We start from the raw sequence: 14,132 nt of genomic DNA, 5'->3' as shown, positions 1-14,132 counted from the left end.
GGTGTGCAAGACAAAAAGGAAGAGGGCCAAAGGTTGATTAGAGATGAGAAAATCCAAAAATTTGGCCCTGCAAATGCAATACACAACTCCCAAACAATCACAAATCCTTCACACAAGCAATCCCATCCTCCATTGATCAAAAATTGAAAGAAAAAGAGGGTTAGACACTTACCCAACAATGGAGAACATAAGGCCCATTATTTGTGGTTAATGGAAGATGTGGATGAGAGATTGATGGATGGGTGGGTAAGCATGCATAGGGAGGGGAAGGAAATGGATAAGCATGTATGTAGAGGTGCATGCATGCATGCATGGTGGGAAATGTGGGGTGGAAGTGGTGGTGCATGCATGAATGCATTTCCTTGTGTGGTGGTTTGGTTATGGAGGGATGGAGTGGTTGAGTTGCAGAGAGGGAAAGATAGGTTGTGTGTGGGGTTGAGGTTGAGTTGGTGGTTTGCAGGTGAGGGAGATGGGGAAGATGGTTGATGCCGAGAGGTGGTAAGGGTGATGGTTTGGTGAGGTGAGTTGTGAGAGATGAGGGCTCGGGTGAGGGAGGAAGAGAAGTTGGTGGTGTTTAAAAGAGGGGGGCTTGGTTCGAGCACTCGAAGTTGGACTTCGAGTGCTCTATAATGGGGCAGAGAGTTGGGAGCCGAGGGTTGAGAGGACTCAATCAGCTGCGAGCACTCGAAGCTTGGGTTCGAGTGCTCGAAAATTTGGCAGAGAGGGTTGGGTGTGGGTTGGTGTAGGTTTTGGTTGAGAGGAGGTTGGTTGCGGGAGGAAGAAAGGTGGTGGATGCATGCATGGGGCTTGCATGCATGCATGCATCGCCATGGTGGCTGAGAGGTGAGGTTGCATGGTGGGGTGAGGTTGGGAGGTTGGTTAGTTGGTTTGTCGGTGGCTGGCATGCATGCACGCATGGTTGATGGGGTTGAGGGTGAGTTGAGGTTGATGCATGCAGGAAGGTGATTGTGGGGATGGTGGTTTGTTTGCTGTGATGCATGGTTGGCTGAGTGGTGTGAGGAAGAGGGTTTGTGGAAGGATGAGAGTGGAGGGTGGTGCAGAGAGGAGATGATGTGGGTTAGGGTGGGAAGGTTGGTTATGCATGTGGAGGTTGAAGGTTGTGGATGGAGGAGTGCCGAGAGGGTGAAGGGTGTTAGGCATAGGGAGTGAGAGGGATGCATGGAGTGGGTTGTTTGGTTGGAGCCGAGATAGAGTGATGCATGAGGTGAGAGAAGGTGATTGCTGGGATGTTGGTTGTTGGAGTTGGGTTTCTTGGTTGAGAGAAGTGGTCGAGCACTCTAAGCATGGAAGTAGAGTGCTCGAAATAGGACCAGTAGCCTCAGCAGCTTTGGGGTTTAAAATTCAAGCAAGGTCGAGCACTCCAAATTGGAGTTTAGATTGCTCGAAATGAAGCCAGAGAGTTCGGGTTTGCTGGGATGTGGCTGCGAGCACTCCAGAGGAACTTGAGAGGGCTCGAAAATGAGGCAGTGGCTGCAAATGAAGGGCTGAAATTGGAGGGCATCAGCGAGCACTCGACAGGGAAGGTAGATTGCTCGAAATCATAGCAGTAGTCTCAGGATATTTGGTTTCGAGCACTCAACTGGACATCTTCATTGTGGGTTGACAATGGGCACTATTGCATGCATTGGATGCATTTTCATGCATGGTGTGCTAGCAGTATTCTTATGCATTGCATGAATGCATGCTATGGAATCATTAAACTGGACTGCAACATTGAGATGGAAATTGTAAACCTCGCATGGCATTAGAAAGTGGCAACTTCATTCCCATTAAGGTATGCATTTTGAAAATGTGGCAACATTTTTCCATGAATGCAACCTTCCCATGCATGGAAAAAATTTTGAAAATTTTTGCATGTCATTCCATGTAATGCATCGAGAAAGTTTTAAACTTTGCACGCGGCAACCTAAATTCAAGCTATGCATAGAAAAATTGTGAAGCTTTGCATGGCATTCCCATGCATAGAAGAAATTTTTGAACTTTTGCATCGCAACATCATTCCAATTATAATGTAGGGAAAATTTTTGAAGCTTTGCAAGATAATTCCAATCCAATGCATGGATGGAAAATTTTTGGAAAAATTGTCAAATTGCTCAACATTTCTAATGCCTAGATGAAAAATTGTCAAACTTTGCATTTCATCTCCAATGCATGGAAAATTTTGGGGAACCATGATCCAACAATGCGTTGAAAATGAGAGGTTGTGCACATGAGTTGCATGCCAAAGATCCTATGAACTTGCTCGAAAGCGATGGAAATTTCCGGGAATGAAAATTAGAGCTGAGAAGGTCTAAGAGCCATGCTAAAATTGTGGAACACAATTAAAGAGCTTGCCAGAAAAATTAAACTTTTGGCTTTTCTAAACCGTTTCCCAGAAAATTTGCAAGGCACGAGCAATTTCAAAGAGAAGGAAGCTTGGAAATTGAAAGAATTGCTTCCCTTGAGTTGCTAAATTTAACGTCGATAGCTAGACGCACCGAGATCAAGTTGGTCCTCCTTACCCTATACCATGTCTCTCTAGAGAGTCATATTTCCCCAGATAGGATAATTCTTTTAAAAGCGGAGGAAGACTTTGAAGACAAAAGTGGAAAAGAGGTAACGGAAAGACCTCAACCCACTCTTCATCCTCAATGAAGAACTTTGGATTATGGGGCTTATTTGGATTATAGGAAGATGGAGTAGGTGAAGGTGCACCTAGCAAAGGCTTTTGAAGGGTCATATTAAGCACGGGAATGCTCGACAACTTATCCTTCAAAATTTCAACATCCTCCTCACACTTATCCGGCGGTTCGGGCTCAACAACTTGAGACAACTCAAGTGAGGGAATGGGATGAGATGCAAGCTCCCAAGAAAGAGATACATTTGATGTTGACCAAGGAAGAGAATGAATAGGTGGATGAATATTAAGCAAAGAATTCACCTCCGAAATGGAATTGTCAACATTAAAATCCTCACAATTGAAATGAGCCAAACAAGCTTTTAGAGGATCCTCCATTGAAGGAGGTGTATCAAGCAAAGGATTATGTAGGGGCTATTTTGGAGTAGGGTAGACAATCTCTACATCATTATTTTTCCCATTTTGAGCCACAATTGCTTCATTTTGATATGGGGCAACAATTTGATCTTCCACCACCATTTCATCATTTTCACATGTAATAACCACTTGATCATTCTCATGATGAAAGTTACTAGGAGTAATCTCATCATTCATAGAATTTTCTTTTGGATTGGCCATAAATTCAAATGAAAATATTTCCTCCTCTTCATGATTTTTAGCATTAATCCTTTGTTGAATTCGAGATATTTGGTCATCTATCATTGCACTAACTTGGGACTGGTGATATGGTACCACTTGATTGATAGACTCTACTGTGGATTGCATGCTAGCAAGGGAAGCCAATAGTTGATTGTTGGAGTCCATCATTTGCGTGTGCATAGACTCCATCATTTGTTTGTTAGCAACAATTAGCTCATCCAATGGAGACGGTGGAAAAGGAGAAGAGGGCGGGAAAGAATGATCATTGGGTTGAAAAGGTTGCATATGAGATTGTGGGGTTGAATTTCCTATGTCATGCCACAAGAAGTTTTGTTGGTCTCCCCAACCCGAGTTGTAACCGTTGAAGTATGGATTACTACCCGGTTCAAAGAAATTTTCATTTGGTTGCTCTAGATAAAAATCCGAGAATTGTCTCGTTGGAAGACAATCTCTTGTATGATGTGAATTACTAGAGCAAAAAGCACAAAACGCATGTGGTGTGTAGAATTGAGTTGGGAGATAATTATCCTCCATCTAGGAGTAATTCAACAACACACAAAGCAATCAATACAACACTTCATCACCATAACCTCCACATATGATATTCCCTTTCTCCTCAATTATCAAGACAAAAATTAAATTGGCCACGACAAGGACCGATGCTTGAACACGAAATTTAAAACAATTGAAATAGCCTCGACAAGGGCTTGCAATTTAACTACTTCTAAGCTTAACACATGCACAATATCCACAATTTGAAACTAGAAGTCACGAGACTTACCTGGGGTCCTCTAGACTTACAATTTGCTAGCAATCCCACGGCGAGCTTCGAGTCCCTAGAATCTTACAACACGAAGATGATCAAAACACACAAGGAATATTCACAAGACACAATATTAACAATCAAACTAAAATTAACCCTAGAACCTTGGTCGCTAAACTGTATGCAAGTCCCTGGCAACGGCGCCAAAAATTGATCAGTTGGTCAATCATACATCAACCTTCGCAATAGCACGAATCATTGTAAAATAGGGCTATTGGTCGGGTAAGTCGAACCACTGGGACTGCGCTAGTCTAAGGCAACCTAAGTGTTTAGAGTCATTCTTAGGATGATGAAGGGGTGTTCATAGAGGTTGTGTTTGTTGTCACTTAACTACAAATTCAGAATGCATACAACAGTAAATTGAAGGAGATTAAAAGAGAAGATTTAGAGAAGGAAGTCTAGGGAAGTGAATCCACTCCAAACCTCTACACAAGCTAATTATATGATTGATTTGGGGAATTAATGTAGAAATGACCTTGATGAATAGCAATTCATGACTACTATATCATCTTCAAGAAATTCAATTAATTAAAATGTAAGAACAACCTATCAAAGCTCTACATGCTTAAATTACCTAAACTATGGTGCAATCCTCAACATGCTTACTAAGCTAGAGATTGTCAAACAAGTAACCAATTGATGAGAGCACATGATAACAAGTCACAAGGTTAATTCATCAAAAGAAATTCTTAAGCAATGAATTAACAAGCTACTCAAAATCATGCCATTAAAACCATTCCATAGTCGTAGCTCTATTGTCATTATGAAACTACAAGCCATACAACCATGAGATTAAATCATCTAAGACAAGAGTATTTAATGCAACATGATCTTTAGAACATTAAAACATCCATTACATTATGTAACATGCTCTAGATTATGGAACTAGTCAAATACACATTTCATTCCCCAAAATAAATCAAAAACTAGACATGCTTACAAGGAGGAGTTTCATCACCTCCCTAGATGGAGGTTTAGTTATCCATGGATACAAAAATGGAAGAGGAAGAAGAAGACTCCATCTCCATTTTCGAGCTCCTACTGTAGCACTCAAGAACACCTTCCTCCTTGCTCTCTTCCATCTCCTCTATCTTGCTAAAGATCAAAGATTCCTAATGTGTGGCCCTTGGGTAGCTTTTTATGCTCCAACAACACCCTCTCTCCTCCAAGGAACACCTCCAACCACTTCATAAAGAAGGAAGATGGCATTGAGGAAACCAATGTGCAAGTGGGCTGAAATGAGCCATTTCCGAAGGGCATTCTGCCTGATTTTCGAGCACACGCTTGGTGATCTCGAGCACTCTAACTTAGTGCAATGTGCAATATGCTCCTCTTGCTCAACGCTGACCTATTTTGGGAAAACTGCTATAACTTTGTGCCCTGAACTCCGAATGATGATCTGTTTGAATATTTGGAGAGCTGATTCAGTGCTTTAAAAACTTGATGTTTTGATGAAGACCCAATTCTCAAGTCTGGTTGGTCGAAAATGGGGAGAAAGGCAGTATATCAGTGCTGCCAGGCAGTTCTGCGCACCTCTGTTATGAAGATCATAACTCTCTGCTCCGAACTCCGAATGATGAACCACTTGAAGATTTGGAAGCTGATTCAGAGATCTAAATCTTTCATGTTATGATGGAAGTCTAGTTCTTGAGTTTGCAAGGTCGAAAATGGCGACAAAAGTCAGGATCACTGCTGCCAGAAATTCAAAAATGGCGTCCTTTTTGTTCAAAATTCCACAAGGCCTCATTTTTGCTTCCTTTTTGCACTTCAACCTGAAAATGCATAAGAACATGCAAATGGAGTTAATCTACATAAAATAATTAATAACTGGACTTTGTTAATGTAATTTAGGGCGCTTGAATATACAATATTCGGCGCTTATCAGCCATACCACCCACTTTGAATACTTCTGTCCTGATCATTCTTGCTATTTACACTAGTATGCTCTTTCCCTTTGTTCGCTTTGCACATTGAGGACATTGTGCCGTTTAAGTTTGGGTGTAATGGTGTATGTTACAGTGTTTGCTTTTAAATTCAAAATTTTGAGCATGACTTGTGTATTTGAGGGATTTTCCATGATTGGTCCATATTTAGCTATGATTTAGATCTTTTGAGGACTATATTGCTTAGAATTTAAGATTGCTTGACTTGAGAGTCCAATACTCCTTGTATGCCTTGTGGATGCCATTTATGAGTAAAATTTTTGAAGGATTGATATCTTGCTTGCACTTGTGGTCCATATCATCCTGATTTTGTGATTGTTTTGAGATTCACTCTAGAATTCTACACTAGCACAGGCACATACTAGCATTCATTTGTGGGGTACATGCTTTGTTGATTATTGAATTGGTTATATCCCAATTGGGCTAGTAGTGCATTGAAAGCTTTCATTCTTGATAAAGGTAGATAAAAAACCCTTTTCATTGAGTAGCCAGGATTCTAGCCTCATCAAGCACTGAACTTCTCGCGCCGAAAGGTGGAGGGCCCAAACTCTAGGTTAATAATTGAAAAAAAAATAAAAAGTTGCAAAAGCAATAAAAAAGTGAGGACTTCTCCCAAAAGGTGAGAAGTGGAAAATGATTAGATGGAGGTTGTTTTGATTTGTAGCCTAGTTGGTTTGAGCTTGTAAGTCCGTAGGGGTGTTTGAACGCCTAATGCCCTAAAGCCGTCTGGTTTGGGAGTCATTGACCTAACGCTAGACCTCATGAATCGCTAGAAAGCTTAATAGATCAACACATTGCACCATACTTCCATCTTTGATCCTATTTATATAAAAAAAATGAGTGAAAAGAATAAGCGCACCTGGAACAATAAAGCTTTAATAAAGGGTCCAATTTTTGTCTTGATAATCGGTACTAGATTTGTGTGCTAGTTTGAGGGTAAGGATGTGATTAATTCTTCAGTTGGCTTTGATAGCAACACATTTGATTCCAGTCCACTTAAAAAGGATTCTAGAGTTGTTTTGATTTGCATGATTATTTTCTTGATGTGTGGAAGACCATATTTGCTTGCTTGATATTGAAATTTTGGGAGATTCCTTAGAAATGTTTGAAAAATTGCATACTTGAGGTAGTTTTCTCCCAATGCTTGTTTGTAATATTGGTGCCTTTTTAGAAAAAGTGAGCTTAATATTTATGGGTATCATTTCTGGAGACCCTCACGAGACTTCACTCGTCCATTAGGGGTAACCTAGGGGTTTAAAAGGCTTGTTGCATATGCTAAGTGTAATCGTGTTCCCTACGAAAGTGGCGTTATCCATTTATTGCTTTCTAGTTCATAGTTGTATAGTTGTTCATTTCATTCCTTTACTTTCTAGTTCATTGCTAGGGACTAGCAATATTTAAGTTTGGGGGTGTGATGAATGCTGAAAAGTGCATATTTAAACCTTTTAAGCTTTGGTATTCTAGAACCTTTATCTACTTTATTTTTCCGTTTTGTATTAATTTCGTGTTATTTCCATTTTCAGGTACTTATCCCCAAAATAAGCTAACTCAGCCAAATAAGAACATAACTGAAGCAATTCTGGGATTAATAAAAGAAATGAGTAAAGTAGAGCAAAAGGAAGCAAATGGTGGAATTTCAGCAACTTCGATCGATCTCAAGAAAAGTTCGATCGATCCAACTTTCATCAATCTCAGCACTTCAAGATAGATCTGAGCCATGTTTGTCCCTATTCAAAGATCTCAAAAGTTTGATCGATCCAACTTCCTTATTCGATCGATCCAACATTCTTATCCTTATCCAAATGATTGATCTTATCCAGTTGTACCACCCTACCAACCACTTTTGTCTTTTTCCCAAAAATATCTTAGATTTGTTTTTATCTAAAAAGGCGCCGCCATTGAGGATCGATCCAACTTCATTTTGATAGATCTCAGTCAAGTTCGATCGATCCAAGTTTAAGGTTCGATCGATTGAACTTCCTCCAGCGCGAAAAAGTTTAATTTCCAGCTCACAAAAGTTGTCCTTTATCCAATCGTTGGGGAATATTTGCTATACGACCCCAGCTCATTTTGGGTGTCATTTGACCTACCTATATAAGGATAAGGATTACTTTTTTTAACATAAAACATAGAGGATCATATTGTATTATCTCATATCATATCATACCTTAGAGAACTCTTAGGGAATAAGCAAAGAAGAGGAGGAGGCTAAAGACACCATTAGAGAAGTGGCTAGACATCCTCTTGGGGCTAGAGTTAGTCCTAAGCATGTTTTCTATTTCTTGATTTATGTATTTTTGAGGGGATTTGTATTGTGATTCATGTCTTGACACTTATATATATATAGATCTTGTTTCTTTAATGATTTATATGGTTTAATGCTTCCAATTGATTATTTCATTCTATCTATATGTCTATGTATGCTAGAATAGATGTTCATGTATTTGTGTCTATTTCTTGTGTTATTGATGCATGTCTATGTGTGTTGATGCTATAGATCTAGAGATTGTCAAGGCATAGTGCTTAATGTCATGTTCTTGTGGTTTATTTCATGGTTCATACTCATTTCTTGATGGATTGTGCCTCTCCTTTAGTTTAATTAGTTTAATTTCATGTCATTAGCTCAGTTGTAGTGTAGTTGTTAAATGGGAGGACAATCCATACTTGTTATTGATGTTCATACTTATGAAAAGCAAGTAACATGTATCTCTAACCTTGTGATGTGTTTGGATTGTGAGCTTAAAGAAAGGATTAATGGTTTAATTTGATATGTTATGCTATCCACCATGTTGTTTAGACAATATATGCTTAATTTGTCATCCATACTTGTTGAAACAACCACACACACACACTACATTGCAATACATGTTCTTCCCCTCATTAATCATTCATTAAAGGTGTAGAAAAGCTATGCTTAGTGGTGATCTCTAAACCCCAAGATCTCTCTCTATCTTTTATTTTCTCCAGTGCATTATTGCTTACTTTAGTTTAATTTACATCTAGTTTAATTCAACCAACCAACCACTATTTTGATCACTCGACCTACTAACCCTAATTTTGATTCCTCAAGCTAGTACGATAACTCAATCCCTTGGGACGATCCTTTCTTACTCATACTACATAGTATAGGTGTTAAGCAGTTTATAAATTTAAATTATGATGCTCACTTGACACTAATTTCCAAACTCAAAGTTTTATGCATTGTTTTGTGCACATGCTCGGGAAGACACCATTCAGTGTGCGACTCGTTACACGCTATAACAATACCATTCAATATTGAAAACATAAACTGAAGAATCTAATACGAGTCTAAAATCATGATTTAAACACATAACCAATGTCAAACACAGGTCAAATCATTAACACAATAGAAGCGTAAATTAATTAAATAAACTAATTAATTTCACTAGGTTTCAAATCTCAATTAAATGATTCCCAATTAATATATGTTAAACAACATAGCATGATTATTACATATATTTATTCAAAATCTTAATTAGGCCAATGGAACAACAGGGTGGAATTTAATTAAATCATGGTAATTAAATCTCTAACTTCTGAAGCAGCTTCAAATGGTCTCAAATTAACATATGCTAGTAAACAAATCCTAGTCATTACAAATGTCAAGTTAAAAATTTAATTAAACCAATGGAACCTCTAAATAGATTTTAATTAATTCTTTTAATTAAAATATCTAGATTTTCAAACTCATCAAAATGCTCTCAAATTAAAGTATGTTAAAGAACATGCCAAGACTTAATTTAATAGTATATCACAAGTTAATTCCATGCAAGGTACAACTATGAGAATTAAACTTTCACAAAAGAAAATTATTAAATAAAAGTTGCAATTCCTTTTCAAATAATCCAAATTTAATATATGTTAACAAACATATCAAGGCCTAATTTACTAGCATGCCACAATATAATTCTATCACATATATAACCATGTGAATTAAATCATACATAAAGAAAATAATTAAATTAAATTCTGGATTATGAACAAAAGCATGCATACAAGTTGTATAAGCATCAATAGCATGCGAGACAACAAAAAATATAAACTATAACATCCCCTACCTCCATTTGAGATGAAATCTCAAATCCCCACCGAAAGAAAAGTGCTCTGAATCTGACGAAACTTCGGGGTTTTGTCGGGGACAAAATGGTGAACATATAACTCCAAAGAGGACTTACCAAAATTCTAACTTGGCCTTAAGCCCGAACTCAAAAAATGGCCAAAAATGAATTCTAATAAGGGGAAAGATGCGCGTAGTCAAGACAAACATAAAACACAAAGGCACTACGACTTTTTAACAAGGGAAGGAAGTCCAAAAGAAGAGAGAGAAAGTGGCAGCCCCATGGGCTTCCATGGATGCCGGCCAAGAGGGAAAAAGAAGATGGAAAAAGTGATTTTTTGCTTTAAGGCATTCTATTTATAGCAAAACCCTAAAAGTGTCCCAAAAGGGCCCCGCCGGGTCTGGAAAAGTGGAATTTGAGCAAACGCGCTCAAATAGCAAAACTCCATGAATGAAAAAGAACTGAAATAAGAAAAGATGAGCAACGAAAGAAACATTGTCAAAAACTGAGTCCCGAGCAGAAAGATATACCCCGAACAAGTTCGATGGCAACTTGGGCCAGAAACCCTAAAATTGGGGGAAAATGACCAGAAGAAAATTCTAAGAGTACATGTCTCGAAAAAAAGTGCAAATGAACCCCGTATAAGGATCCAAGCTCAAAACAAGGCATTTTTGCAATAACTTTCATTAATTGTTCAATGTTCCCTCCAGAAAGTGATAACTGCACTAATGACCCAAAATGAAAATATCTTCCATAAATATTTTCTTAAAAACCCCTGAAATAAAATATCTTCAAAAGATATTTACGAAAAACACCCCAAGAAAAGAAAATGTTTCTGAAGAATTGTGCATCCATGCCCCTATAGATACCGGAGCAACCAAAGTACTTTTCTGCAAAAATAAAGATACATATTTCATAGAAACCACTTAGAATGAAGATACATGAAGTCAGAAATGAACTCCGAGCACAAAAAGTGAGGCCATGCCAGCAAAGTGACAAATGGGGAAAAGACAAAATAGTGAAAAGGACGAAAAGTGAATAGTGTCTAAAAAGTGAAAATATGGAAATGACTCGGTCCTCAAAAGAAGTTGTCAATCCAAAGAAAAGAGTCTCGAGAATCATCTCCGAGCACTCAAGACGACACTAAGTGACGAGAAACTGAACTCAATAAAGAAAAGATCAGTAGGAAAACAAAAATATCCATGAAAATCTGAGAAAAAAGAAGGGAAGGAAAATGACTAGGTCATTATATTTCTACAATTTTCTTAAAAAAATTTCATTCTAACTAAATGAATTATAGAAAATTTATTTTCTTTTCTTTCACTTCATTTATTTTCAGTTTCAATTTTCAGTATTAATTTCCATCTAACCAAAAGGACCATAAGGGAAATATTTTAAATTCTCAACTTTATAACTATATATAAACACACACACATACACCAAGAAGGATTTTATGTGTTATGCATATGATGAATCGACCTTGTTAATATAGAGAAGGTATCTGTGACATCTTAGATTTTTTTAGTATTTGTTTTCGGATATTTTTATTTTATTGGTGCATGGGGATGCATACAACAACGTTTCGTGAGTTGTTTGGGACGTTTCTCCAAGTTTATAACCCTCAGAAACTCATTTGGGTTTATTTTGGTTATTTTCGATTTTCGTGCCCAGGAGGTGGGCCTTGCGACGGATTTCGTGTTTGGGAAATTTCTCGACACTTCTATCTTTTTCGTTTACGCTAGGAGTATTTAATTTGCATTGTTTTATGTCATTTCTGAGTGTTCAGGGCTCAAACGGGCTGTTTTAAATGTTTAAGTGGGAAGCGAGACCCACATATTTGACTTTAGTATAAAAGGGTGACTTAGTTTATTTTTTGCCACATTTTCATTTCATTCCTTCTCTTTTCCAACCTGGGTTCTCTTTATCTCTCCCTTTTGTTTTTCTTTTATATTACTATTCATGTTACATGCTTCGGGCAAAGATTTGATATAGCTCAACTTAGATTTTGACACCGCCGTAGAAGGAAAATTTGACGAGTGTGACGAGAGCTTCAAGCCTATGGTTTCGGATTTCTAATTGGAGCATTTTGAAAATTTTGGGTGAAAGTAAAATTCAGATTTTGGAGGCATCGTAGAAAGATTATTTACTCTCTTTCACATATTCTTTCATCCCATGGAGCTGGTTTTGCAATGGGAGCATTTTAGTTTCAGTATAATTGAGATTTTCATTCTAATTTGAGGTAGGGGTGTCTAATTTATGGAGTCCTTGGTTGTATGTGAGTCCCTATATATTAATAAATTAATATAGCATGCTATAGATGTATTGTTATAGAAAATTGATTGAGTTTATGAAAGTTCAAGTCACTAATATGCCTATGTGGAGTTTAATTGTGAAAAAATTACATGCCATCTATGTTGAAATATGATAAGCATGTTTTGTGTGATATGGATGTGGTAATGGTATGCTAAGGTGTTAACATGGATGGTTATAATTATGTTTTAATTGTGGAAGTTGTATTAAAATGTGTGTTTAATGATAATTTGTGAGAAAATGATATAATTGATTAAGCGTATATGTTGTGAGATTTAAATTAATGTCTACTGACTATAAAAATGCTTGATGTATGATAAATTGTCAAAATGAAAAGGGATTGTTGTAGTATGCAAATTGGCATTATATTGATGAATAATGCATTTATGTCATGGGCATGGCGATGAAAATCAGGACGATTTGTTAAGTAGATTGTGCCTTTAAGAAGTTTATGAAAAGGTTTTAGAAAGAAACCGAATATCGCAAATCCGGTGCTAATTTGACCTAGAGGGAGTGCGTGCCAGATTTAGACGTGTAGTGTTGCATTAATTAGGCCCCAAATGATTATCGAATTTGAAACCAGGGATAGTTAAGCAATCTTGCATCAATAAAGTCAATTAGCGGTTTTCAGTGTGAGTTGTGTCGGTTTAAGACTGAAAATGGGATGGGAATGCATTTCGTGGTAGCAAGCATAAACATGAGTATGAACATTAATTGTGTTGATGGAAATTGTGATGAACTTCTATATGTGAATGTGGTTAAGGGGATGTATAGTTGTTTATGCCTGGTAGTGATAGTGTGAGTTGTTTACAGCGGAATATTTAGAAAGTTTTGTATTTTTAAAAACAGATATGTGTCTTTCTAACTTTCCTTATTTTAGCAATTAATAAATTAATATTATTCATGATAAAATAAAGCAAAGTAAAGAGTTAGAGATGACACCAGGATTTTTAGCGAGGAAACCCCAGTTGATAAAATACGTCACTGGTTGCAGGAAAATCTCGTGGACTATGCAATCCAAAGTAAGCCGATCCACTATGTTTGAAACAAAGTACACTGAACTTTGACTCTGGCTCACATCTTATTGTTCTACCAAATACCAATAGCTGACAATCCTCTGGCTTTGTGACGTCTAGTACAACAGCAACTTAACCTCAGGCTTATGCTTGATCTTTATAGAAGAGTACTAGGTAGATTAAACAACACTCCTCGAATGCTTTGACCCTTTCAAAGTGCGATCGCTATTACTTCTGTTCTTCAATATCTGAATTCGATGTAGAAGTAGATCTACTTTTCTCTAATCATTGTAAATGCAACTATATAATCATGATCAGGATTTTAAACAACACTCTTAAACTCACTATGTGTTTATGTGTGTGTTCTAGAAAGATGAGAGAGAAATCTCTTGGATTTTTTGCAAAAATAATCCTCCTAAGGCTTTTATGAATAATGAATTGAATGTGCAAGAGCTATGAATAAACCTAGATGTGTATCAGCGTTTATATAGAATTTGCAAAGACCTAATCCTTCTGAAAATAAAGGAAATTTCATGCATAGGACTTTTGGTAACATTTTAAACCAAATAGGAAGTTCAAAACTTATTAGGACAAAGTTTCCTAAAACTGAAACAACAGTGGTACCGGTAGCACCATGTTGAACCGGTTCCCAAAGGACAGTATTGAATTTTCGAATCTCAGCTT

The sequence above is a fragment of the Cornus florida genome, unplaced genomic scaffold (genome assembly GCF_030987335.1).
Source record: "Cornus florida cultivar Cherokee Brave unplaced genomic scaffold, ASM3098733v1 CherokeeBrave_3.0.0_Hap2_Chr03, whole genome shotgun sequence".
NCBI lineage: Eukaryota > Viridiplantae > Streptophyta > Magnoliopsida > Cornales > Cornaceae > Cornus > Cornus florida.
Note: the sequence above shows the minus strand (reverse complement) of the source record.